The sequence below is a fragment of the Tamandua tetradactyla genome, chromosome 13, assembly GCF_023851605.1.
Source record: "Tamandua tetradactyla isolate mTamTet1 chromosome 13, mTamTet1.pri, whole genome shotgun sequence".
Lineage (NCBI taxonomy): Eukaryota > Metazoa > Chordata > Mammalia > Pilosa > Myrmecophagidae > Tamandua > Tamandua tetradactyla.
The window spans coordinates 21,251,164-21,278,189 of NC_135339.1; the positions used below are offsets into that span (position 1 = coordinate 21,251,164).

The 27,026-nt window shown below is 43.5% G+C and overlaps 1 protein-coding gene and 1 long non-coding RNA gene across 15 annotated transcripts in view; one reads left to right on the top strand and one right to left on the bottom strand.

Moving 5' to 3' along the window:
* Positions 1-27,026, bottom strand: part of LRMDA (leucine rich melanocyte differentiation associated) — a 1,434,085-nt gene that overhangs the window by 1,339,513 nt on the left and 67,546 nt on the right. The window lies entirely within an intron of this gene.
* LOC143653666 (uncharacterized) lies at positions 6,647-17,199 on the top strand. Of its 2 annotated transcripts, XR_013161463.1 has the most exons (4): positions 6,647-6,888; positions 8,346-8,475; positions 11,825-12,053; positions 16,632-17,199. It is a non-coding gene; the product is annotated as an uncharacterized LOC143653666 (long non-coding RNA). The 2 variants fall into 2 exon arrangements; XR_013161464.1 differs by lacking the exon at positions 11,825-12,053.

A 27,026-nucleotide genomic window follows, 5' to 3' on the forward strand; every position in this document is an offset into this window, starting at 1 on the left:
TTTTATATATTGATTCTGCAAGGAAATGTTCTTCATTCCCTTTGGATTTAAAATCATAAGGCTATGACCCCAGCACTTCCAGTGCATTGGCTGCCACTGCCTGAAAGAAACTAATATACTGTAGGAGCACATGGGGCCAGCCAGAGTAATGGAGCCCATTGTGATGGGTCCTGATGATTTTTTCTGGTCCCCTGGTCTAGCCAAGCCTGAAGCAAGCTCTACTCTTGCCCCCTTCCCAGTAGGTAAACCTATGCATTCCCTTTATTGCTTAAACTAGGTTTAGTTGAATTTCTATCCTTTGCAACCCAGAGAGTTCTGACTAGCATTGTACTCAACCTGGTGTTTAGAGGACTGCACCTATTAGTTTAAGAGGATTCACCTAAAATCAAATTATTCTATTCTTTTTTATGCATATAGGCATGAATAAGAACACTCTGAGATGCAGAACAAGGAGGAGCATCTTTTGATCCTACCCTCCCACCACCCTCAGTCCTCTCCATGACATCACCCCCTCCTGCTAGGAAGTCAGGCTGAATAGCTGTCAGTGTGGATCCCGTTGTTCCATGCCAGCCCCAAGGGACTTGTATTTTTGAGCCTGTTGGGAAGAGCATTTACCCACCCACCCCCACGGCTTGACTGACCCCCAAGCAAGAAGGAGGCAGGCATTGGAGGAGTGGTGGCCCTCCCAGCCTCTGAATGAACGCGCTCAGCCTGCCTTCTGCCAAACCAGCTGTCTACATCAGACATGGCCACAGGTCCCCTCTTCAGATGCTTTTTTATTCTCAGACATTCCTTGAGGGCCAAGAATGACCCCTGGGTGTTCATCCTCACACAAGTTGTGGCCTGATGAAGTTTTTGAACAGATATGGGATGGGAGAAGCCAGGTGCCACGTGAAGTGAAAAATGATTGGGAGTTCTCAGTTGACTCTACGCATAAGATAAGCCTGCTTTGTATGATATGGCTGCTTTAAAAAAGAAAATAATAAGATAAGCCAGGTTAGGCCAGCACATCCTATTGAAATGCTGTTTTAGGTAGAATTCAGGGAAGCTAGAACACAGGCAAAAGTGATGAGCAGTCATGAAACCAGGTCACTTGAACAAGAGGGAAAGACCTGGACATGGAGAATTGATGTTTCCATCCAGGATCCATTTCCTCAGCAACTGGAGGGTTGGCACATGCCTGTTTCCCATGCAATGGCTGTGAAGGCCCCCAGCACACAGTAGACATTCAAGACTGTTAGTTTCCTTCTATCTTATCCAGTCTCACTCAAAAACCAGGGGCAGAAACAGAGCCCATGTGAGGGCCCCATATGGGGGAGAAGGTTTTATTACAATCTAAAAATTACATGAGAATTCCAACTGGGCAACAATGGAATGGACTCCTTTGTAAGGTAGCAATGTCTATGTTACTTCAGAGATTCAAGCAGAGGCCTGATGAATCTCTCCCAGGGATGCTAATGCTATAGAAAGAATTCCAACATTGGGTGAACAGCAGGCACCAAGAAACAAACCTGGGTCTCCCGCATGGCAGGCAAGAACCCTGCCTGCTGAACCACTGTGGCCTGCCCAAACATTAGGTTTTTAGGGCCCTTTTTCAATTTAATGACTTTTATAGCCTCACTTGCTCCCTCTGTGAAGTGGGTGTGATGCTCCCTGTTTCCTCTCTATCTTAAGTTGGTGGATATGGCAAGTGGATTTTCCAAAGCGGTGGCTGGCTGTATTTTTCAACAACAGGTGCAACAATCTCTCCCATCCCTCATGCTCTTCTTACGGTCAGACCTAGCCTCTCCCCATCAAGAAACAGAGTCTAACTCCCCTCCCATTGAATCTGGGCCAGCTTGTAACTATCTCCACAAATAAAATGTGGCAAATGGGATACTGTGTGTGATTTACAAAGCTAGGTTAGGAAGGCCACACAGCTTCTGTTGGCTCCCATGGGACACGTGTTCTTGAACCCAGCAGCCATGCTCTGAGGACACCCAAATTGGCAGAAAGTCCACATGAAGAGGCCTATGGAGGTGTCAGACCAAAAGCCCCGCTAGGGTCCCAGCTGTCAGTGAGCATCAACTACCAAACATGTGAGTGAAGACTTTGCCAGATGACTCCAGCCCCCGCCACCGAGTCACCCTCAGCCTTGAGTCTTCCCCAGCTGAGGTCTCAGAGACAACGATCCTCACCGTGCCCAATCCAGATTCCTGACCCACAGGATCTGTGGGCATAAAACAATGGCTTTGAGTGGCTTGTTATGTAGCAGCAGGCAGTTGCCTAATAGCTACAAGTTGACAAGGAGACCCTCAGAGGCCTGGGAACATGAGACAAGTCTAGAGCTGGTATCCACTAGAGACTCAGTTATTGCCCCCATTGTACATCAGCCCTCTCCCCAAGTATGACCCACTCTCTGCCAAGTTTCATCCCTGTTTAAGTGCCAGGCCCTCCCCCTAAGATAAACAGTGCTTGTTCCCACTCCTTCTGGATTCAGAATTCCGCTCTGGTTCACCAGGGAGCAAGACATAAGAAGAGGAGTGTGGAAGCAGTGCCCATAAGGAAACCCAACTCTTAGAGCCCACCACCCCTGCCCCCTTTTCATAGCCTGGAGATGATCTGTTCACCCCTTCAGTCTTCCTCGTGTGAATTCACAAGGGACTCGGGCCAGCTCAGGGAGAGCTGGGGAGGGGGAGCTGGGCAGACAACTGCTGGCCAGCCCAGCTGCTCAGACAAGGGCTCCGTCCCCACCGGTACCTTTGCTCAGACAAATCACCTAAGAAGCCTAGATACCTGGGAAGGGCACCCACTGCGAAGTTTAGGGGGAAATACTTCTTGTTCTATGACTCCCATTTACACTCCCACTGATGAATTCAAAATGTGGATGAAGTTCCTCTCTTTATCCTAACCCCAATCTCCTCTGGGCAAATGTCCTGCATTATCACAGGTCTCAAGTCACACCTTATTCCTGAGCCATTCCAAGACCCACCTGCTGGGGTCTGTGGAGCAGGCTGGCATTCTGCAGGCCAAGGGGTCCAGGTACTGGCTGACCTGAATGTCAATGATGTCTCTGTGACCGGTAAGTGGGGGCGAGCCCACAGCAACAGAACGCAAGATTCACCTGCTGGCTGAGCCCACTGAGTCCATTGGGAAGGAAATGATTGTTACTGGACGGTTCGTTGGTGCCACTGTCTGGGAACTGAGGGCTCAAGAGGTTTCCCATGGTGACAGAGGATGGCCTGGTGACGGCCTTGAACAGCACAGGCATCACCTGCAGCCCAGCTCCAACATCATCTCACAGTTTTGAAGCCCAAGACCCAGGCACACTCCCTCTACTCTTTCCTCATCTCACCTGCCCAAACTTGGGTAGGAGGTCCTGGCCCAGCCTCAGCTGGCGCCACCCAATTGGAACCTTGGTTAAATTTCTGCAAAGAACACTTCTGGTTCTCACACACAAACACACACAATCCTTTTTGTGTGTGTCTCAACTGTGTCTCACTTTTTGATGGGGCAGGATCATCTGTGTTTGAACCTAGGGTAGCAGGTGGCTTTGACTGCATGTGTTCCCAGTGCTGTAACTTTGGGATAGTCTGTCTCTACCTATAGCAGAGTTACCATTTTCCTTGCTCAGCAGAGCATCTCCCTTTCTGGACAGCACTTTATCTAACTATGCAGCACCCCACCTAAGTGACCCATGCTAGGCCAATCCTTATACCCCATCTTCTGAGCCCAGTGACTGGCCTGAAGAATGGCACAGGTCCCAAGACTGGACCATTGGAGTCCTTTAGAATTTTTTTAACAAGGCCCAGGGATAGAGATCCATCATCCTCCATGGGCATGGATATGAGGCCATAGCTCTGGCCATGTGCCCTCCTGTGTGGAGAAACTGGGCAGAGAGCAAGCAGTCAACATGGAGAGCAGAGGAACCTGGGGGGTGGGGGTGGGATTTGAGTCCTGGTTATTAGGAGGTCCGGATGTACTCATCCCTACCTTGCTTGAGGCTTTGTTTGTCCAACTTGCTCTTGGGAAGTCTTAAGTCAAAGGTCCAAGAAGCATCATAAAGGACAGACTTTGGTAAATCAGGAAGGGAGAGTAGGTGATAGGAATGGGGAAACTGGCACAGCGAGGTGGGTTGCCAAGTGGGCTGAAAGTGGTCTGGAGAGAGGATGTGTGGTGGTGGGAGGGAGGTTGCATCCAAGTGGCTAGATCAATCTGTCCCTCAAGATCATGGACAGTGGCAGTTGAAAGATGGAAAAACAGAACATCCTATGCATGTTTTTAGAGACCTAGAGCAAGGAGAGGCAAGATAGAAGGGAAACAATCTCCCAGAGACAGGGCCAAGGAACAGCAGCCTGGGAGCAGGGAAGTGACAGCCATCCCAAAGATGGTCACCCCCAAAAGTTCAAGGAAAAGAGCAAGCCTTCCCATGTGGGCAGAGGGCAGATGGGCTGCAGATAAAGGGAGGCTGGAGAGTCTCAAAGACCTGCTTAGTGCCCTTCCAGTGACCTTCAGCTGAAGCCTCCACACCAGGAAACATGAGACTTCAGGGTTACACTTCGCTTCCAGCGGCGGGAGCTTAAGAAACAAAAATAAGTTCTCAACAGCTGCTGCATTGTAAGTCAGAAAGACATGATACATCCTCAACTGTGAGACTGTGAGGCTTCAGCCAAGGAGGCCAATTGCTTCTGGGGAGGTGAGGGCAGCCCCCTGTCTCAGCTCTGACACCTTTATACATTGGCCCTGGAAGCTGGGAGATGGAAATAGGGCATCCTTGCCCCCAGAGAAAGAGACAACACAGAGAAGAGATTGTAGCAACACTGACCACATACTGAGCACTTCCTGCGTGCCATATCAAAGCCAGCACCTGTTATGCATTGCTCATTCAGTCCTCACAGCACACCTCTGAATGGGCTCTACTGATTATGCTCCACTTCCAGAAAAGGAAAATGAGGCACAGAGAGGCTAAGCAATTTGCCCAAGGTCACAGAGGAGGGAAGAGGCAGCTTTAGTCTGCCTGGCACCAAAGGGAATAAAGGAAGCAGAGGGAATGCCTTCCACAACCCATGAAGTTCAGACAGCATCGTGCACTTTGCACATGTGCCTAGAGCCCCTGGCCCAGAATGCACTACCTCTGGTGGAACGCCTCATATTTGTGAGCAAAAGCCTTGGTAAGTTCTGTTACACTTCCTTTTGTAGTTCCAGACTCTTTCTGAAAGTAGTTTTATATCTAATCCTATAGCTCTAATAGAACGGAGGCCACCCAGAGCAAACGAGACAAAGAGCTCAAGTCAGTATCCCTCTGTCCTTCAGCGGCAAAATCAGGTCTAGAGCTCAGCTCTATGGACTCCCTCTCTAGTGCTCTCTGCACTTCCCTTTGATGAAGAGAGATTACCACGAGGTTACCATGAGCTGCAGCACAAAATCTTGCCCTTCTGCTTGGGTCCTCCCCAGTAGGTATTTGTAAATGTTTAATAACCAGCTTTCTGGGGCGGGGGGGGAGGGGAAGTTGACATGATATTCATCATTTTCCATCGTGTAAATATTCCTACTATGGCCAACTCCAATACTCCAACATGTCTGTGAATGGAGTTGGGAAAACATGTACACAACTAGCACTCAAGCCAGCGCTGGTCGGTTCCAGCATACCAGTTCCTTCCATGGTCAAGGAGGTAGCCCATAGCAGGTGGTGCTGACTGCAAGAACTTCTGAGTCAACCTAATAGTCTCCCTCCAATTTAATTTGAAATCAGTGAGTCTACCATCCACAGAGGCTCAGAATGGGAGGGGTGCTGACGGCGGAAGAGAAAGTCTGTCCATGAGGACTCCTGATGCCAAACCCAACCAAGGCACTAAGGTCATTAAGTAGAACTTGAAATGATTCAGAATGAATTGAGGAAAATATGGTGTCATGGTTTAGAGAATGGAACCAGATCAGATGGGTTCAAATTCTGACTAGCTGTGTGGCCTTGGATAAGTCACTTCACCAGCACCAGCCTCAGAGGGGTTGCGAGGATTAGATGAAAACTGTGAAGACAAGGCTGTCAGCACTGTGCGTGGTACATGGTAGGCACTAAAAGACATTAGCTATCTTTATAACTCAGGTCAGAGCTGTCAGCTGTCATGGTTTAAGTCAGAGTGGAAAAGAAACCATGAGCAATGACACAGATCGCTGGACTAGAGGCTCCACGAAGGCAAGGACCTTTCCCATCTCAATCACTGCTGTACCCCATACGTAGAGCAGTGCCCAGCACCCTTCCTGAGTTAGTACGCAATAAATGGTTGCATATTGAATAGTATAAGTGTGTCATGTAATGGTACTTAAATATTTGTATTTCTTTAGCATTTGCTTTAATTGGATTCTGTTTTAAAATAACCATCCATGACCTGGCTAATGTTTATGCCTAGTTGTTCTAAAACGTAATTATACTTTTAAAGTTCATTTTAGTGGAAATAAGAGCTGATCATCCTCTTAGTTAACCACATGTGTGGAAATTCCCCAGTGCAGACGATGAGACTGTAGCCCAGATGCTATGTCCACTTGGTGGCAGGAAAGCCAAATGGAAGGCAGAGGACCCAGAGGAGGCAAATCCCTCTCCAGGCTTAGCCTGACACACCCCATGCTTTAAAGTGACAGACATGGCTAATCCCACCCCAGGGCAGGACACTAAGCCCCCTCCCCCACCCAGCAGGCCCAGGTCTGAGGGGGGAAGTTCTGGTTGGGCTGCGGGAAAAGGGCTTCTTTCTTCCCTTCCTCTCCTCCCCGCTCCCCCCACCCAGAGCAGACTCAGCAGCTCCCCGCACGGACCTCCCCTCACCGCTCTTGGCTCTTGCAGCCTGGTTGGTTACGGCATGAGAAATGGCTCCCTGGAATAAAGACGTTTCCTCTCCGATGAGCACATTTGCAGAGGTATGTCAGAGATCCCAGGGCTGGGGTTGGGCCTTCTTTCAAGAAAGTTGTTTTTCCCCCTTCCTTCCCTCCCTCCCTTCTTCTCCCTCTCCCCCCAACCTCCCCGCCCCTCCCCCTTTGCTTACTTATTGGAAGAGTAATAAATATTGGGCCGACAGGCCCTTCTCACAGTTACAAAGCCTACCTGTAAGCGAGCTCAATAATTAGCAGTCTTGAAGATGATATATGACTTTCATTACCCTTTGGGACTGGAGACTAAATGAGGACAGAGCTAATTGCCGTGCAAAGCAGTTTGGCATGAATGAGAAAAATGCAGGCCCTGTCTCCTGCCAAAAAAGGGCCCTGCTGCCGCTCTGATCTCAAGGCTGGTTCCTGCCGCAGGAGTTCACTCGGTGTCCATAAATCATGGGCTGCTTACAGCTGAAGCTGCCCTGAGTCGTCAGCAAGCTGTGTGCTGAGTGACAGATCCCAGCCGACCACATTAGAACTTCCACTTGCTCAACTTGTCCTCTTCCTCCTCCTTTTCCCACTGACCAGAAAATTAAACCCAGATTCCTCCGACAGGCTGGCGGGAGGCCTGGGGGTGGGATGTGGGCTGTGGCTGGGGGCTTGGCTCCTGCAGCCCATGCCCCAGGACTCACTCCCTCTACAGCCTGTCTCCCCACTTGAAAAATGCCCTGTGCCCCGAAGCCTGGGGATGATGGCATTTGGGGCCGAGTTCTCTCCATCCTCAGGGGGACGCAGGTCCCTCCTGAAAAGCTCCAGGCTCAGCTTTTGTCCTTGATGTGTCATCGAGACAAATGTAGCCTCCCTCCCTTCTGGCCCAGTATATCTCCTTCTCGCCCCCCCCCCATCCACCCCCCAGCCCTTTCCAGAAATGCTTCCTTCTCCTTAAAGGGAAAGAACTGACACCAGCCACTTGTGTGCACAGGTTGGGAGTGGGGGGTAGGGGACCGTGGCTGCTCCTGGAAACATTTGCTTTTCCACCCTGTACTCCCGCCCCTTGGTCACCCCCTTTGCCCTTCAGGAGCAGGCGGGGAAATGCACTGACCCTACAAAGCACCATTGCGGCTGTGGGCTTCCATTCAATTAGGTGGGTCGGGGTGAGGTGGGTGCAGTGAGGCAGGAGGGGGCCCCCTTCCTTGTGGGCAGATACCAACTTTACATTGACAGCTAGGCTCCTAGCTTTTCTAAGGGCTGTCACATAATTAATTCTTCGCATTGCCAAATTATATTTGACACTTAATTTAAAACTCAAGGTTCCATAATGCAAAGTCCTCTCCTGGCGATAAGGGTGACTTGCATGATAAGCATGTGTGCACAGTGACAGTCGGGGCTTGAAGGGGTAGTTCCATGCAACCCCCAGGGAGGAAAGGGAGCTGACTTTTACTGAACACCTACATTGCATCCAGTGATTTCCATGTACTAGCTCACTTCCTTCCCAACAACCCTACGAGGCAAGCGCTATTGCTGCCTCCATTTTGCAGATGAGGAAACCGAGGCCCAGCAAGGTGAACTTACCAAGGTCATGCTGTTCAGGAAGACGCCACATGGGAGTCATGATTTTGGGAGCCCTAACTTCTTTGTGTGAGTCAATCTCTCCTCTAAGAAATTGTACAGAATTTCTATTTAGGACAATGGAAAAGTTTTGAATGGATGGTGGTGACAGTAGCTCAATATTGTGAACATAATAACACCATTTAACATATGGTTGAATATGTGATATTAGAATAACTTCTATTAAAGGCATAGGACTGTACAACACAGTGAACTGTGGTATAAACCATGGACTACAGTTAATAGCACAATTATAATATCTTTCATCAATTATAATAAATATGTCACACTATTGCAAGGTATTGATAATGGGGAACTCTGTATTTTCTGCATGAGTTTTCTATAAACCTACAACTTCTCTAACTGAAGGAAAAAAAAAAAAGAATGGGGGTGGGACAGGGAGTCCCCAAACTGGAAAGCTCCAATATTACATGGAGGTGGGAGTCAGAGCCAAACTTTGACTAACAGTTTAAACAAGTACAGGTTATCTGCCTCATACAACAAGGTAAGAGGCAGATTATCAAGGGCTGGAACAGCACAACAATGACTTCGGAAACCCAGACTCTGTATCTTTCTAGTCCATTATTCTTTGCATTCTATTTTATTGCATTCTGGCTGTAAAGTGGCTGCTGTGCCACCAAGCATCAAGTCTTCAGTCCAGGGGCAGACAGCACACTGACTGGGCAAATGAGTGGTTAATGCACATGGGAAGGTGGAAATCAGCCTGCTAGAGGCCACAAGTATAAAAAGGGCCCTTGTCCTCTTATCCGTGCATCTTAGACAGTTCTTTGTAAAATCACTGATCATCAAATTGATTAAGGCTTTTATAAAGAAGTTGCTCCCTTCCACCTGCAGCTGGGATAAGACTAGACACCCTTCCCATCTGTAGAGCCCCTGGGGCGGTTCTCATCACCCTCTTCCTCACCCACTGGAGCAGAGTCACTCCCGGGGAGATGTGTCTGTTGGGAACCAGCCAGGAAACAGGAGGCACACTCAATGGGGTCACGAGGTGATTTACCATGCAGCCAGAGTAACCAGCTCACTCACTGCCCATCCCACAGGACTGCACAGAGCATTCCTGGGCTCCTGGCTGCCTCTTTTTCCCCATCCTTCCTCAAGAGCCTCCTCCATATGGATGGGAAGGATGGCGGGAGTTTTCTGAGAGCTATGCCCCTGACCCAAGTGCAAATCCAGTCACATCACATCTCTTATTCCTTGAAACTCCCAATGGTTTCCCATAGCCCTGAGAATAAAACTTAAACTCTCTGCCTTGGCCTACAACTTGGGTGACCTCTTACCCCAACTTTATTATGGAGGAGTACCCCTTCCACTCTCATACATGTCCCAGTTGGGTGATAAATGATGTGGTCACCCTATCAACCAGGTGGGCTCTGCATGTTCTCAGCCCTGTCTCTCCCAGCAGCTTCCTCTCCTCCAGCTCGCCTGCCTCATACCCCTTGCTCCAGCCAGAGCGGTTCCTAGAACATGCCAGGCTCATGACCTCCCAATCTTCTTACCTCCACCTAGAACACACATCCCCCAGTTCTTCACCTAATTTCTACTTGGCTCTCAGGTCTCAGTTAAGTGTTCCAGTTTTGGAGGGCTCTTCTTGTTTCCATCCCCCATGAACCTTAAATCTGCACACTAGCATATAAATCCTGTTAGTTTTCCTTATGGGCAGAACCATCTACTGTGATGTCATGATTATATAATATCTATTTCCTCCACTAGACTCTAGGCACAGGAAGGCAGAGAAAGCTTTATCGCCAGAATCTAGCATGGAACTAGGGTCCCACAACTATGTGTTTTACGAATTAATAAACAAATGAATAAACAATGAACCTTCTCCCCAACACCCCTCTCCTTGACATACACATCTGCACCCACTCTAAGAGACCAAATTCACTATGATCATCTCAGGGAGATGTAATTCTAGCACAATTTGAGATTCCCAGCCACACAGCATGCCATGCTGAGCTGCCCGTCATAGGAAAAGTTCAGGCAGGGGCCAACTGTCAGGAAAGGCTACGAATGGAGCAGGACACTGCAGTGTAAGGCCTTCTGTGCACCTGATTCTCATCCTACCTAGGTCAGGACATCAGCCAAGCCACAGAGGGCACTTTTAGGGTCGTGGACTCTTGGTGCCCGCTCTGCTGGTGGGGCAGCAGAGATGCCCAGCACTCGGTGGTATGCGTCCAACACTCTACCCAGCCACTCCCCGATGGATGGGTACCCAGATGGCCACAACTCCACACCGCCACGTATAACACCACAGTGAGCATCCCCCTAAGGATCTGTGGGAAAATATCCCTATGATATAAATTTCCCACGTAGCTGAACTGATGGGTCATTAGGGATGTATATACTTAATTGGGTTAAACATATACATCCCTAATGTATATGCTTATATATCCCTATATACTACCTAATATATAGTATATATAATATATAGACCTAATAATTGGGTTAAGCATATATATCCCTAATGTTTATGCTTATACACTCCCTACCCTTGCTTTATTTTTGGTCCGCACAAGTTCTATAATTTTTAAACTGATTATCCATGTTGACAAGTGGGGCTCTGAACCAAATTTAATTTGACAAAAAATAAATAGACCTTTTATTTCAATCATCATGAGAAATAAACTTCGTATCTGTTATTACACAAATATCCTATCTGCCATTGTTTGCCCTTAGGAAAAAGGGCCTCAGAAAGAGCTGGGCAATCTGGAAGTAGCCTGGATTATATCAAACCTTGCCCACCCCATAATATCAGTGAGGGAGCAAGGGAGGAAAAAGAAGACAGTTTTGGCAAAGGCCAGATCTCCCAAAAATCTGATGGCTTTGGATCTCTTGAAGGCCCTGGAAAAATCCATCATGCAGAACAAGGTCAGGCTTCTCCAAGACCCAGGCTGGGTGTACAGCACCAACCAGCCCCTTCCTCTGCCCGGAGAGACCCAACTGCTGCAGGAGGGAAGGGGGAAGCAGGGCTCCCAGAACAGCCCCAGCACAGACTCCAAACAAAAAAGCCATTCTGCCTCCCTTCCTGTCTTCCCAACCAGAACTACAAAAGGCAGATGTCTGCTTGGCTCATCTGCAGCCTGTCCGCAGGCCAGCCCAGGCCTGATGGGCTCTGGTGTGGGATTTGGCAGGATGAGCCTGCAAACAGCCTGGAATTTCACCTGAGTAGGAAGAAGGAAGGACGATGTCTTGGGGAGGCAGCCCCAGACAGCTTCCCAGACTCCAGTGAATAGACATTCAGACATGCAGACAGACATACGGGCAGAGGTGCAGACAGCTATGCAATCAGGGATGACAGACCTAGCTTTGGGTGCAGAGCTGCACATCCTCTCATATAAACTGACTCTTCTCCTTCCAGGTTGCCCCATTATCCACCTCATCTCCTCCAGAACTGCTAGCCTCCCAGTTTAATGACGCTCTTGCTGAAAGCAAAGAGGCATTGAAGGAATTCTACTTCCAGCCAAGATGGGTAATAGGGACTGGATTTACATTCCTACCTGCAACGACTAAAAAGAAAACCTTACAAATTATATAAAACAATTTTCAAGATATTAAGCATCAAGCAACAAAGATGGGAAATGAAGGAGGTGAGCCATACAATTTCCCCAACTTACTGCCTTAAGAAAGTTTCCAGTTTGCAACAAAGAGAGAGGGATCTGCAAGAGCCTAGAGGTCTCCTTCAGTGAAGAGATAGGGCCAACAGTCTGGAGAGACAAAGGCATCTAGTGGTTGCAGGATAGAGTCCTGGAGAGGAGAGAGTAGCACAGAAAGACAATCCTGGAGATCTGTGGAGTCTCCCCTCAAGTATTCAGCAAAGCATTGACCGGGGCATGGCTGTATGAGGTCACTACCCAGCACTAGGGAAAGAAGCCCCGGAAAGGATTACACAACCAAGAATCTGCCTACTCCTGGAAGTCAAACTGGAAAACCTCATTTTTCACTGGGCAGTGGGTAGTCCTGCCTCAGTAGTAGTGTGTACAATCAGCCCCTCCCTCTGCCCAGAGAGACCCAGAAGGGTTTTGCCTCTGTAGTGGGGCAAAATAAGCCCTAAACTTTACTTTATTAGGTTCTGCCTAATAAATCTTAAAGGTAAGACTCCAAAGGATCAAACTGTTTCCAAGTAACTTCCTGGCCCTCAGAACAAAGCTCAAGAAGATATATTAGAGGGGGGGGTTTCAGGCAGGCCATGGTGGCTCAGCAGGCAAGAATGCTTGCCTGCCATGCCAGAGGACCCCAGTTCGATTCCTGGTGCCTGCCCATGTTTAAAAAAAAAAAAAAAAAAGAGTGGGAGTTTTGCAGCTCTGAAAATCAGCATTGCTACATACAACAACCGTTGAAGAAACTGAAAAAGAGATCAGACTTCAATCAGAGATCAGAACGAAGCCAATCTGTGTATGAGACCAAAGGAAGAGAGGTTTATTTTGTCCAAACCTAAAATTTTCTATAGCACATTTAGATTTAACCCAATCTATCTGGATAGATCATTTAAACAACCCAAATACATGGAGCCCAAAATGGGAATGAGGGCTTGTAATTCTGTATAGCTTAATGTAGCGCCTGGATACATCCCAGACTACACTGGGCAGATAATTAAAAAGTATTGGTGAAGTCCCTTGAGAAAGTATATGGAACTGGAGAAAGTATATGGAACTATTAAACTTTCTCACCTAGGAAACCTCTGATAGTCTCTCAAACACTGGGGACTCTCAATCTAATCGGCCAAGCCCTTGATCTTAAGGCTTGCTCTTATGAAACTTATTTCTGAGGCAGAGAACCTAAGCCTACTTATAATTCTGCCTAAGACTTACTTTCACAGGAGCTCTTTTGTTGCTTGGATGTGGCCTCTCTTCCTCTGCAACTCTGCAAGGAAAATCATGACCCTCCCCCCTATAGGGGACATGACATCCAGGGGTGAACGTCTCCCTGGCAATGTGGGCCATGACTCCCAGGGATGAGCCTGAACCTGGCACCTTGGGATCAACAATGGCTTCCTGAACAAAAGGGGGAAAGAAATGTAACAAAATAAGTTATCAGTGGCTAAGAGAGTTCAAATAGACTCAAGAGGCTATCCTGGCGGCTACTCTTTTATACAAGCTTCAGCTAGATATTGCTAATTGCCACAATTTGTCAAACCCCAACCAACATTATTCCTGTTAACCCTAAAGAACACCCAGGGCTCTATCTGAGATCCTAAAAAAGTTGGACACACTAACTTTACTTTTCATAAATCTAAAACTTGACCAAATGGTCCTGAAACCCAGAGGGGCCAGCCTCTCCAAGCACATCAACTAGTTCCATCCCCCTAGCTCATGTTGTTGACACACCTTTTCTACATGAAAAAAAGTTAGAATGGGCATAACCCAAATATCCCTAAGATTGGGAGAAGGCTCAAAGAAAGAGGAATTGTAACAGAAAAGTTAGGATTTAATATATGAGTACGACTATTTAATCATATTAATATCTCCTTTTAGTCTTCAGTATCTTGGAGCACCTATAAGGAAAAACCTGAAATTGCAGAACTGTAACCCACACCATACTGTGAAATCATTTCTATAACTATTTGTTAAAATATATTTTAAATGAAATCAGAAAGAAAGATAAACGATAAAGATTGAGATGGTATAATCTAGGAATGCCTAGAGTGTATAATGATAGTGACTAAATGCACAAATTTACAAAATGTTTTTGTATGAGGAAGAACAATTGAATGTCATTACTGCAGGGTGCTGAAAATAGATGGTAGTTAATATTTTGAAATTTCAACTTATGTGTGAGACTACAAGTACATGGAACCTTGGGTAGGCCATGAGATTTTGTTGATTTGTCCAGAGTGATGGCCCAGTGAATCCCAGAGTGATTTGATCAATAAATGGAAAAGTATTTGCAAAGTCCCCTTTGGGAAATGGTGAGAACGGGGGAAAATTCAACCTCCCCAGTTGAATTCTTGAAATTCTCACAAGAAGTGTGGACAACCAAAGCTATAGGCTGAGCTCCCAGTCTTGGGGTTTGTTCATATGAAATTTAACCCCACAAAGGATAGGTCAAGTCTACTTAAAATTAGGCCTAAGAGTCATCCCCAAGAGAACCTCTTTTGTTGCTCAGATGTGGCCTCTCTCTCCAGCCAACACAACAAGCAAACTCACCACCTACCCCGTCTATGTGGGACATGATTCCCAGGAGTGTGGACCTTCCTGGCAACGTGGGACAGAAATCCTAGAATGATCTGAGACTCAGCATCATGGGATTGAGAAAAACCCTAAAATGAGCTGAAACTCAGCATTAAGGGATTGAGAAAACCTTCTTGACCAAAAGGGGGAAGAGTGAAATGAGACAGTGTCAACGGCTGAGAGTTTCCAAACAGAGTTGAGAGGTTATTTGGAGGTTATTATTATGCATTAAGTAGATATCACCTTGTTATTCAAGATGTAATGGAGAGGCTGGAGGGAACTGCCTGAAAATGTAGAGCTGTGTTCCAGTAGCCATGTTTCTTGAAGATGGTTGAATAATGATATAGCTTTCACAATGTGACTGTGTGATTGTGAAAACCTCGTGTCTGATGCTCCTTTTATCTACCTTGTCAACAGACGAGTAGAACATATGGAATAAAAATAAATAATAGGGGGAACAGATGTTAAAATTAATTTAGTTTGAAATGCTAGTGATCAATGAAAGTGAGGGGTAAGGGGTATGGCATGTATAATTTATTTTTTCTGTTTTTGTTTTATTTCTTTTTCTGAATAAATGCAAATGTTCCAAGACATGATCATGATGATGAATAAACAACTATGTGATGATACTGTGAATTACTGATTATATATGTAGAACGGAATGATCAAAATAGGAATGTTTGTGTTTATTATGTGTTTTTTTGGTATTTAAAAAAGTAAAATAATAAAAAAATTTAAGTAAATAAAAAGAAACACACCAAAACGGTATCAAATTTTCAAACAAATGAGTAAATATTGTGAGCAATTTTACAAGTTACTTTTTTCAAAGTAGAAAATGGGTAACTAAGCATTTCCTGAATTGTCAAAGGAACAGAGAAGAATACAGTTATGTACAGTATATTAGCAACATAGAATGGCTTTATTTACATAAAAGGATGAAGTCTGATAACAATGAAATTCTTACTATAGACTTAGAGCTGGAGTTCTAGAAAACATGTTTGATCCATTAATGTAACACATGAAGAAGCCAAATAGATTAGTGATTGTTGGAGTCACCCATATGGTAAGTGGCTGCAGATCTGAGACTAAGGTAGGCTATCTTGATTTCTAAGCGCATTCTCAATGGCACCATAGTCTTTCCAAGACATACTGTCAACAGTCCAACATAGCATTTACAGTGTTATAATTGTGTCTCCACCTCTCCTGAGGAACTTAAGCACATTTCTATAAACTAGTCTGTTTGATGTCTTCATTTTAAAAAGTACATTATATATATATATATATATATATATATATATATATATATTTTTTTTTTTCGCATGGGCAGGCACCAGGAAATGAACCCAGGTCTCCAGCATGGCAGGTGAGAAGTCTGCCTACTGAGCCACCATGGCCAGCCCCCAAAATTAGATTTTATAATGAATTACCTTAACAGTACATGGATTTGAAATATGGAATTAACCTTTCTTGATTAGCCATGTTCATCAGATTTTGCTGTGGGTGGTCACTGTATTTTTGGAGATGGTTTTTGAGTCCAGTATAAGTCACACATTTCAGGAAGAATTATGATTCTCAATAAATTAAGGCATAAAATGTTACATAACATATCTAGACCATGGAGTGGCAGTTAGAGCAAGGACATTGCTTTCTTTCAAATTAATGCTTTCCATTTGATTACACACAATTTAATTTTCAGTAAAACAGTACAAAACCACAAGAGCAACTCAGTAGCTTCAATTACCTACAACAAACATTCACTTACAGATACCGCGTCAGGGTTATACTAAGGGCTACCCCTTGGAGGAAAAGTCCCCACATATGGAAACATGAGTGTCTGAAATCAACCCCCATGTAGACAGAACTGGAGACTCTGTAAGATGTGGGTCATTCTTCAGAGAGCTAATTTTCTCCAGTCTTTAAGCTCTATTCAAGTCTCATTCATCTTTATTGGATGATTTTCTATTTGTTGTATTCACTTTTTATACTTTTTCATTTTAGACTTTTAGAATTGGAAGGCGTTTGACAATCCTGTCCGATGTAGACGATTCCTTCAGCATTGCAGATGTAGCTTTTGCTTTTGATTAAATAATTCTAATGAGAGGTAATACATGAGTTTCACCAATTGTTAAAAATCTCACAAAGATTTGGATACATCGGAAAAAGAAGGATATGTCTTTGGTGTGGAAAACACCAGACAATCCCAAACTGACATTCTACAAAATACCTGACCGCTACTTTTTAAACACCATCAGAAAAGGAAAAACAAGCCCAAGGAACCATTGCAGACTGGAGGAGACAAGATGACCAAATGCAGTGGGGTATCCTGGACTGGATATCAGAAGAAAAGACATATTCATGGAGAAATTGGGGACATTCAAACACTGATTTCTCAATTTTGATAAATATTGCATGGTTATGTGAAATATTAACATCAGATAGTACAATACCTAATATGTCAACATCAGAGGAAGTTAAGTGAAGGGTACATGAGAACAACACGGGAATTCTGTATTAGCTTTGAAATTTCTCTAAGTCTAAAACTATTTCAAGTTAAATAAAAAGTGTTTATGAAAAATATATATATATACTTTAAAAATTATTGTTTTGTTTATGTGCTATATTTCACAATAAAAATGCTTTTAAAAAAGAAGATATATAAGAATACAAAACACCCAACAAGGTAAAATTGACAGTATCTGGCATCCACCAAAAATCTGGCATCCTATATGGTCCATATTTTAAAATTTCAACTTCTGTATGAGACCAAAAAGAGAGATGTTTATTTGGTCCAAAGTTTATATTTTGGTTAGCACATTACCTAATTTAACTGGTACAGTCAGTTTATTTGAAGACCATAATTACATGGAATCTTGAATAGAGTATGAGATCTTGTTGGTTTGTACAGGTTAGTGCAATACCCGGATACATCCCATAATAATTTGGGCAGAGAATAAAAAAGTATTTACAAAGTCCCCTTGGGGGACAGGGGAGAAAGGAGGAAACATTAAACTTCCCCATCTGGGGAACTCCTGATATTCTCGCAAGCAGTGAGGACAACCAATTCAATAAGCTGAGCCCTTGATCTTGGAGTTCACTTCATGAAACATATTCCTGCAAAGAAGAAGCTAAGCCTACTTATAATTACGCCTAACAGTAACCCCCAGAAAACCTCTTTTGTTATTCAGATGTAGCTTCTCTCTCTAAGCCGACTCGGCAGGTGAACTCACTACGTTCCCCTCTATGTGGGACATGATTCCCAGGGATGTAAATCTCCCAGGCAAAGTGGCACAGGACTACTGGGAGGAGCCAGAACCTGGTATCATGGGACTGAGAAAACCTTCTTGACCAAAAGGGGGAAGAAAGAAATAAGACAAAATAAAGTTTTAGTGGCTGAGAGATTACAAACAGAGTCGAGAGATTACCTTGGAGGTTATTCTTATGCATATATAGACATCCCTTTATAGGATATGGTATATTGGAGTGGCTGCAGTGAAGTACCTGAAACTGCTGAGCTGTGTTCTGGTAGCCTTGATTCCCATGTTGAACCATCCTTGCATACCTGGAATGAATCCTACTTGGTCATGGTGTATAATTTTTTTAATGTGTTGCTGGATTCGATTTGCAAGAATTTTGTTGAGGGTTTTTGCATCTATATTCATCAGAGAGATTGGTCTGTAGTTTTCTTTTCTTGTAATATCTTTGTCTGGCTTTGGTATGAGGGTGATGTTGGCTTTGTAGAATGAGTTAGGTAGCTTTCCCTCCTCTTCAATTTTTTTGAAGAGTTTGAGGAGGATTGGTACTATTTCTTTCTTGAATATTTGGTAGAATTCACATATGAAGCCACTGGTCCTGGACTTTTCTTTTTGGGGAGCTTCTTAATGACCGATTCCATTTATTTATTTGTGATTTTTTCATTGAGGTCGTCTATTTCTTCTTGAGTCAATGTTGGTTGTTCATGCCTTTCTAGAAAGTTGTCCATTTCATCTACATTGTCGAATTTATTAGCATAGAGTTGTTCATAGTATCCTCTCATTACTTCCTTTATTTCTGTGGGGTCAATGGTTATGTCTCCTCTTCCATTTCTGATTTTATTTGCATCCTCTCTCTTCTTTTTCTTGTCAACCTCGCTAAGGGTCCATCAATCTTATTGATTTTCTCGTAGAACCAACTTTTGGTTTTGTTGATTTTCTTGATTGTGTTCATGTTCTTAATTTCATTTACTTCTGCTCTAATCTTCATTATTTCTTTCCTTTTGCTTGCTTTGGGGTTAATTTGCTGTTCTTTCTCTAATTCTTCTAAGTGGACAGTTAATTCCTCAATTTTTGCTGGTAGCCTTGATTCTTGAAGATGATTGTATGACGATATTGCTTTTACAATGTGACCATGTGATTCTGAAAACCTTGTGTCTGATGCTCCTTTTATCCAGGATAGGGACATATGAGTAAAGAAATAAGGATAACAAGTGAATAAATAAATAGTAGGGGGGATAAGGGGTAAAAAAAAACATTGGGTAGATTGAAATACTAGTGGTCAATAAGAGGGAGGACTAAGGGATATGGGATGTATAAGTTTTTTCCTTTTTCTTTTTATTTCTTTTTCTAGAGTGATGCAAATGTTCTAAATATGATCATGGTAATGAATATGCAACTATTTGATGATATTGTGAGCCACTGATTGTATGCTTTGGATGGACTGTATGTGTGTGAAGATATCTCGATAAAAATATTTTTTAAAAATCTGGCACCCATCATGTGCACATAAAAGCAGGCAAATGCAATGCTTTTTTTGGAGAGAAGCATTGAGAGAAATCAATCAACTAAAATCTAGCAGTGGCACCGAAGTTAAAATGAACAGACAAGGACTTTCATACAGTTATTATAACTGCATTCATATACTCAAAGAGCTAGAGGAAAATGCAAACATGTTAAGTTGTGGCATTAAAGACATAAGAAAGCTCCAAATAAAAATTTTAAAGATGAAAACTACAATGTTTAGATAAAATATACACTGGATGAGGTTGCCAGCAGACTAGATATCGGAGAAGAAAAGATTAGTGAACATGAAAACATAACAATAGAAATTATTAAAAATAAAACCCAGAGGGAAAAAAAGACTGACAAAAAGTGAACACAGCACCAACCAACTGTGGGACAACCCAAGCAGTCTAATATATATATAAATAAATAATTGAAGGCCGCCAAGGGAAAGGAGAGTGAAGAGGAAGAAAAAATAGCCAACACTGTTTCAAAATGTTTTCCAAAATCAAACACCCAAAGCTTACTCAGGAAGAAATAGATACCCTAAATTCTCCTATATCTATTACAGATATTGAATTCATAGTTACAAACTTTCCCACAAAGAAAACGAATGTTAGATGGTTTCATTGATAAGGTCTATCAAACATTTACGGAAAAAATACCAATTCTGATGATAGCTTCTGGCTGACCAAGATGACAGCATAAGACACTTTAGGGCACCATTGCCTACACAATCTTTGAACTAGCAAAAACTGGCAGAGCCACCTTCCTTAGAACTGCAGAAAACAGTTAAAAGGTTACAGTAATTGGGTGAAAGCTGAATCAAGAAAATGCAGCTTTAAAAAAATGGTAGGAAAAGCTGGTGGCACATGTGCTGGTCACTTCCCCACCTCCTCCCAGGCATGGTGTGAAACAAGCCTGCACTATCATTGTAGGTCCCTGGCTATGTTCCAAAGGGAGCAGAATAACCTGATGCACATACTGCAGTGCAGGTATGTGGGCGCCAATCTATCAGGTGGCAGCCTGAAAGAATGACCCTCCCATCACCCTCCCAGAACTTGTCCTGCATGCAGAGTCAGCTTGCAGACAACCAAAGGAATGTAGAAAACAATTAAATCAAAGCAGCCTAGGACACAGGATTAACTGCTTCAAGACATATGCTATAAAACCAAGAAGGGTAGAAAGTCTATTTCGAAGAGTGTAGTGGGAGGCATTCAAATTCCTGTAAATGGGAAAATTCCTAAGGCCATAATCAGCAAGCCCAGGGCAAGACACAGACTCAATGCAGTGCACATTTGCCTCTGACTAGTTTTCTTGATAGGAGGACTAAACTCTAAAGTCTGAATGAAAGTACCAGCCAAAGCAGAGTGAATGTGCAAAGACTGTGGAAGGTGCTTTTTGCATTGGTTTGGTTTTGCTAGATTCAGGCACTCAAACAAATCTTTGTCATACTACTACCTGTACAGAAACTTAAGGAAAAGACAGCTCAGGGATTAAATCCCAGAGTTAACACTTTAAAATATTAAAATATACAGTGTGTAAAAGATTGTAAGACAAACAAATAGGAAACAATGGCCTATCCAAAGGAACAAGATAGAAATTCAGAAACCATCAATGAAGAATACCAGACTCTGGACATGTTGGAAAAGACTTTTAAAAAAATGATCCTCAAGGTGATGTCATCAAGGTGGTGACATAAGATAGCCCCTGGAAATGTCAAACCTCAGAAACAATGAATAAATGGACAAATCACACTTGCTTGGAGCTCTGGAGGACAACAGAAACTGGAAGTCTCTATAAATGGTGAATCAAAGGGGGGAAAAACACCAAAGAAGAAAGGAGGAGATCTGCTACTCAGATTGTTGGTCTAGACATCTCTCCCTCAGTCAAGGGCAGCTTAAGACCCTGTCTAGCCTAGGTACCTCTTTTATGGTCGCACACTGCAGAGCCATTCACAATGGCAAACTAGAATGCAATGCACCTTCAGGCAAAGGATCCACAGCCACATAGAACATGGCAAAATCCAAGTGGCTGGTGAACATGTGCACACAAAAGGACACAAAAGAGACTTGTGGCAGAATCATTGGCAATAGGTGCACAAATGCAACCAGGTCTCTAATTGCTGGAGCACCTAAAGTGAAAACAGTCATTCCTGAACACTGACCTGTTCTGGCCCACTGGTTGTCATGGGATATCCTAACATGAAAGTTTAAAAGGCAAAAAAAAATCACAGAAAAAAAATGGAATGCTGAACTGCTGTAAGGCAGGACAGGTTGCAGGACTGAAAAAGGTAATGAAAAGGAGGAATGAAGTAAGGGAGAGAAATTGAGCAAATCACGGGAGCTGGAGAGTAAAATGTGCACAAACAACAAACAAACAAACAAAATATCTCAGGACTTCCAGAGAAGGAACAGAGGAAAGGAAGCCTTCCTCTGTTCAGGAACAGAGGAGGTGAAGCAATCGCACATAAAAGGACCAAAAAGGGTTGGTCCAGAGCAGAAGACCTGAGAAAACCTTTCTCTAAATGTTCATTATGAGCTGAACCAAGCATGAAAGAGCCTTAACACACAATCTATAATAAAGCCCTAGGAAAGAGGGAGAAATTGACTTCCACAGTTAGCCTTCCAAAATAATCAGAAGTCCAGACACAAGCAAAAATTTACAAGCCATACTAAGAAACAGGAAAATATGTCTCAGTCAAGATAACAAATCAAAACTTCAGAGGAGTTCTGGGAAGATGGCAGAATAGGATAGGTTGAGTTCACTCCTGGTCCAAGGAACAGCTAGAGAAGTGATGGGAGGGCAGCTGGAATAGGGATTCGAGGGTGTAAGTGACCAGGGAGGATCTTCTACACCACATAGGGAGGCCCTGATTGCAAAAGCTGAAGGACTGAGACAGAGAACCAGGCACCACCCAGCTAGGGCAACAGCCTAACACACTCCTTCCCAAAATGGAGGCCCCAAACTCTCAGGAGTGCACAGACAAGGAGAAAGAAACAAGGAAGTAAGCCAAGTCATGTTCCTTGGCTACCCTCACGCACACCACCCCTGCCCTGTGACTCCCCCCACACCCCATGCACCTGAATCCTGTCACCCACACTCCCACCACAATCCAAGCGCCCCATCCCTCCCGAGACCCATGCACCCCCCTCCACCCAGCCCCTTGACCCCACCTCCTCCTCCCTGCTCCCTGCAGATGGTCACCTGAGCATCCCAGCCACAGGAGCTCACCTTCATGCCTGGGCCACACTTGCCTCCAGCACCTACAGTCATGCAACTCCATCCTGCCCGCTCCCCCAGTTCTGTGCACCCATACATCAGTGTCCGACCCACCCAGATCTGCACATTTGCACAGCCCCACAATGCCCTCCAGCTCTGAATAAGTGTTTATCTGTGCATTCAGGCCACACCAACCCCCAGCCCATGCAGATGCAACCCGGGCCCACTGTCTCTGAGCTCTGTGTTTGTGCACACCAGGGCCCCGTCCCCCAAACCTGCATACGTGCACAGCCACATCCTCCCTGTGGGGTGTCCACACATCAATGCACTGACCTTTTGATCCCTGCACTCCAATCCCCTGCCCTGCACATGTGCACACCCTTGCCCCACCCCACCTGGCAGGTGCTCATCATGTGCATCTCTGCTACATAGCCTCTGCCCTGCACACACATGCGCCCCTGCCCCAACTCCACCCCCTCACCTGCACACCTGCATGCCTGCACCAGGGCCCCATCCACCCACCAACACCAGCTCCTGGAACAGTCCTGAAGCCCTGTAACCTGAGTCTCCATAACCTAATCAACCACATCCTGGCCCCCTGGGCCCCCTCCCCCTGTGTAAGGACACACCCATGCCCTGACCTCCCTGTGCTCCGAACTCTGTGCCCTGTATGTACTAGGGTAACTTTCTAGGAACCTATAACCTCTACATGGGTCCGTGGACCACATAAGTTCTGAAATGCAGAGGAGCCAGCCTCTCCAGAACACCAGCTAGTTCCATTCCCCTACCCCATATTTTTGACAGCTCCTTCCAACATGAAAAAGTTCGAATGGGTATAGCCCCAATACACCTAAAGAGGGGGAGAAAAATCAAAGTTGGTGGTGGAGTTATACAGAGAAGGTAGGTTAACAAATGAGTAGGATTGCTGAATCATTATATTGATATTTATTTAGTCTCTGGTATCTTTGATCAGCTGGAAGTAAAAAGCTAAAATTGTGGAATTGTAACCCATACCAAACTCTGAAATCTATTCTACAACTAATTGTTGCAATGTGCTTTGAAATTTATTGCTCTTTCATATATGTTATTTTTCACAAAAAAGAAAAAAATATCAATTGTGATGACAAATGCACAGCTATATGATGATATCATGAAACACTGATTGTACACCTTGGATGATTATGAATATGTATTATGAATGTATAATATATATCAATAAAAAATAAATGATTAAAAAAACAAACTTCAGAGAAGACAGATTTTGGAACAACTAATCAAAGACATTCAGTCAAATCTCTTAAATAAATTCAAGAAGTTGGAGGAAATATGGGTAGAAATAAATGAAATATGACTGTAGAGCTAAAGGATATTAAGAAGGCAATATGTGAGCAGAAGAAGTAGAAAGTTTAAATGAAACATAACAAAAATTGGGATAAAGAGCACAACAATGGAGATTAAAAATATGGGTGTTTGAGTGGTTCAGCGGTAGACTGCTCACCTTTCATGCAGGAGACAAGGGTTCAATTTCTGGACCATGTACCCCTCCCCCCAAAAAATACACTAGAGGCATACAATAGCAGATGTTAACAGGCAGAAAAAAGAATCAGTGAACTACAAGGCAGGACAACTGAAATCATACAGTTGGAAGAATGGATAGAGAAAAAAACTGAAAAAACGTGAGCAGTGTCTAAGGGGCATGTGTGACAGCATGAAGTATACGAAAATATGCTTCATGGGATTCCCAAAGGAGAACAGAAGGGAAAAGAGGCAGAAAGAATATTTGAGGAAATAATGACCCCAAATTTCCTAACTTTTACAAAAGACATAAATATACATGTCCAAGAAGTGCAACATATGCCAGACACAATGAACCATTAGAGGCCTACTCCAAGACACATACTAATCAGAATGTCAAACGGCAAAGACAAAGAGAGAATTCTGAAAGGACCAAGAGAAAAGTGATTTATCACAGACAAGAGATCCTCAATAAGACTAAATGGAGATTTCTCATCAGAAACCATGGAGAACAGAACACAGTGGCATGACATACTTACAACATGGAGAGAGAGATACTGCCAATCCCCAATTACCAGGCAAAAATGTCCTTCAGAAAATGGGAGGCATCTGGGAAACCCTAGGTACCCTCTCAATCATTGGGGCTTCCCCCCAAATAGGCCAAGCCCTTAATTTTGAGGCTTGCCCTTATGAACCTTATTTCTGTAGTGGAGAAGCTAAGACTACCTATGATGAGGCCTAAGAGTTGCACCCAGTAAATATCTTTTGTTGCTCAGTATGGCCTCTCTCTCTCTAAGCCCAACTCTGCAAGGAAAATCATTACCCTCCCTGCCACATGGTACATGACATTCAGGGTTGACAGTCTCCCTGAAAATGTGGGGCATGATTCCCAGGGATGTGTCTGGCCCTGGCACTGTTGGATCAACAATGCCTTCCTGACCAAAAAGGGGAAAAGAAGTATAATAAAATAAGGTATCAGTGGTTATGAGATCAAATAGAGTCAAGAGGCTATTCTGGAGGCTATTCTTATGCAAGCTTCAGTTAGATAGCATTAACTGCCATGGTCTGCTAAAGCCAACCAACATCACTCCTGTTAACTCTTAAGAAACCTAGGGCTTGAACTGAGACTCTACAAAAGTTTCACACACTGAGTTTGCTTTCCTGGAACTTATAATTTCCAGGGTGTTCCTAGGCCAAATAAATCCTGAAACCTAGAGAACCAGCCTTTTCAGGATTATTAACTAATTACATCCCCCTACCCTTTACTGTCAATTACCCTTCTCAACATGAAAAGGTCAGAATGGGCATTGCCTAAAATCCCTATAGGTTGGGAAAAGGATCAAATGAAAGGAGTTATAATAGAGAAAATAGGATTTAACAAATGAGTATGACAGCTGAATCACTATATTGATACTTCTTCTAGCCTCCAGTGTTTTGGAGCAGCTAGAAGGAAAAATCTGAAACAGTGAAATGGTAACCCATAACAAACTCTGGAACCTGTTCTGTAGCTACTTGTTGAAGTGTACTTTGACAATTATTGCTTTTTCTTTTTTTTCTTAGTATACATATTATATTTCATAATTTAAAAACATATTAAAAATGAGGGAGAGTTTAAGACATTCACAGATAAACAAAATCTAAAAGTTCATCTGCAAAAGACCTGCCTGTCCTACAAGAATTGCTAAAGGGAGTTCTTTGGATTGAAAGGAAAAGATAAGGAAGAGTGGCTTGGAGCAGTACGTAGAAGTGAAAATCTTCAGTAAAGGTAACTAAATGGATAAATACAAACCCAATAGTACTGCATCCTCAATACATAACTCTGCTGTTTAATTCTTGTAAGAATACAATTGAACAAGAAACCAACATATTTCCCGATAATGGACACACAATATATAAAGTGGAAACGTGGGACAAAAACATCATAAAGATGGTAAACAGGAACATGGGAGCAGAGTATGCTATTAAAGTTAAATTGGTATATTCTCAAACTAGTAGGTTATAGATTTAAGTTGTGTAATAGAAACTCCAAGGTAATCACAAAGAAAGTATTTTTAAAATATACAGAAATGGAAATAAAGGGACCAATCAGATACATCTCAAAAGATCAACTGAACACAATAGGAAACTGCATGAAAGGAAGAGGAGACAAAAAGATATGATATATAAAAACCAAAGGACAAAATGGCTGGAGTAAGTCCTGCCTTTACAGTAAGAATACTGAATGTTAACAAATTAAACTCTGCAATACAAAGACACAGATTGGCAGAATAGATTTTTAAAAAAAGCACAATCCAATTAGATATTGTTTAAAGAAACTCACCTAAGATCCAAAGACACAAACAGGGTGAAATACAAAAAGAGAATCCATTTAAATAATAACCAAGAGAGAGCTGGTATAGCTATACAAATAACAGACAAAATAGACTTTACATCAAAAGCTGCTACAAAAAACAAAGCAGGACACTATATACTGACAAAATAGTCATTCTACCAAGAAGAAATAACAATCATAAATATTTATGGACCTAACCACAAGGCCCCAAAATGCATGAGGCAAACACTGACAAAATTGAAGACAGAGATAGACACTTCTATAATAATAGTTGGAGACTTCAATATACCGCTTTCATCAATGGAGAGAACATCTAGACAGAAGATCAATAAGGAAAGAGGGAACTTGAATAATATAATAAATGAACTATACCTAACAGCCATACAGAATAAGGCACCCCAAAGAATCATGATGTACATTCTTCTCAAAAGCATATGGACCAAAAAAAAAAGCACAGATCACATGTTAGGTCACAAAACAAGATTCAATAAATTTTAAAAGACTGAAATTATAAAAAGCATCTTCTCTGACCACAATGAATGAAGCTGGAAATCCATAATAGATGGAGAA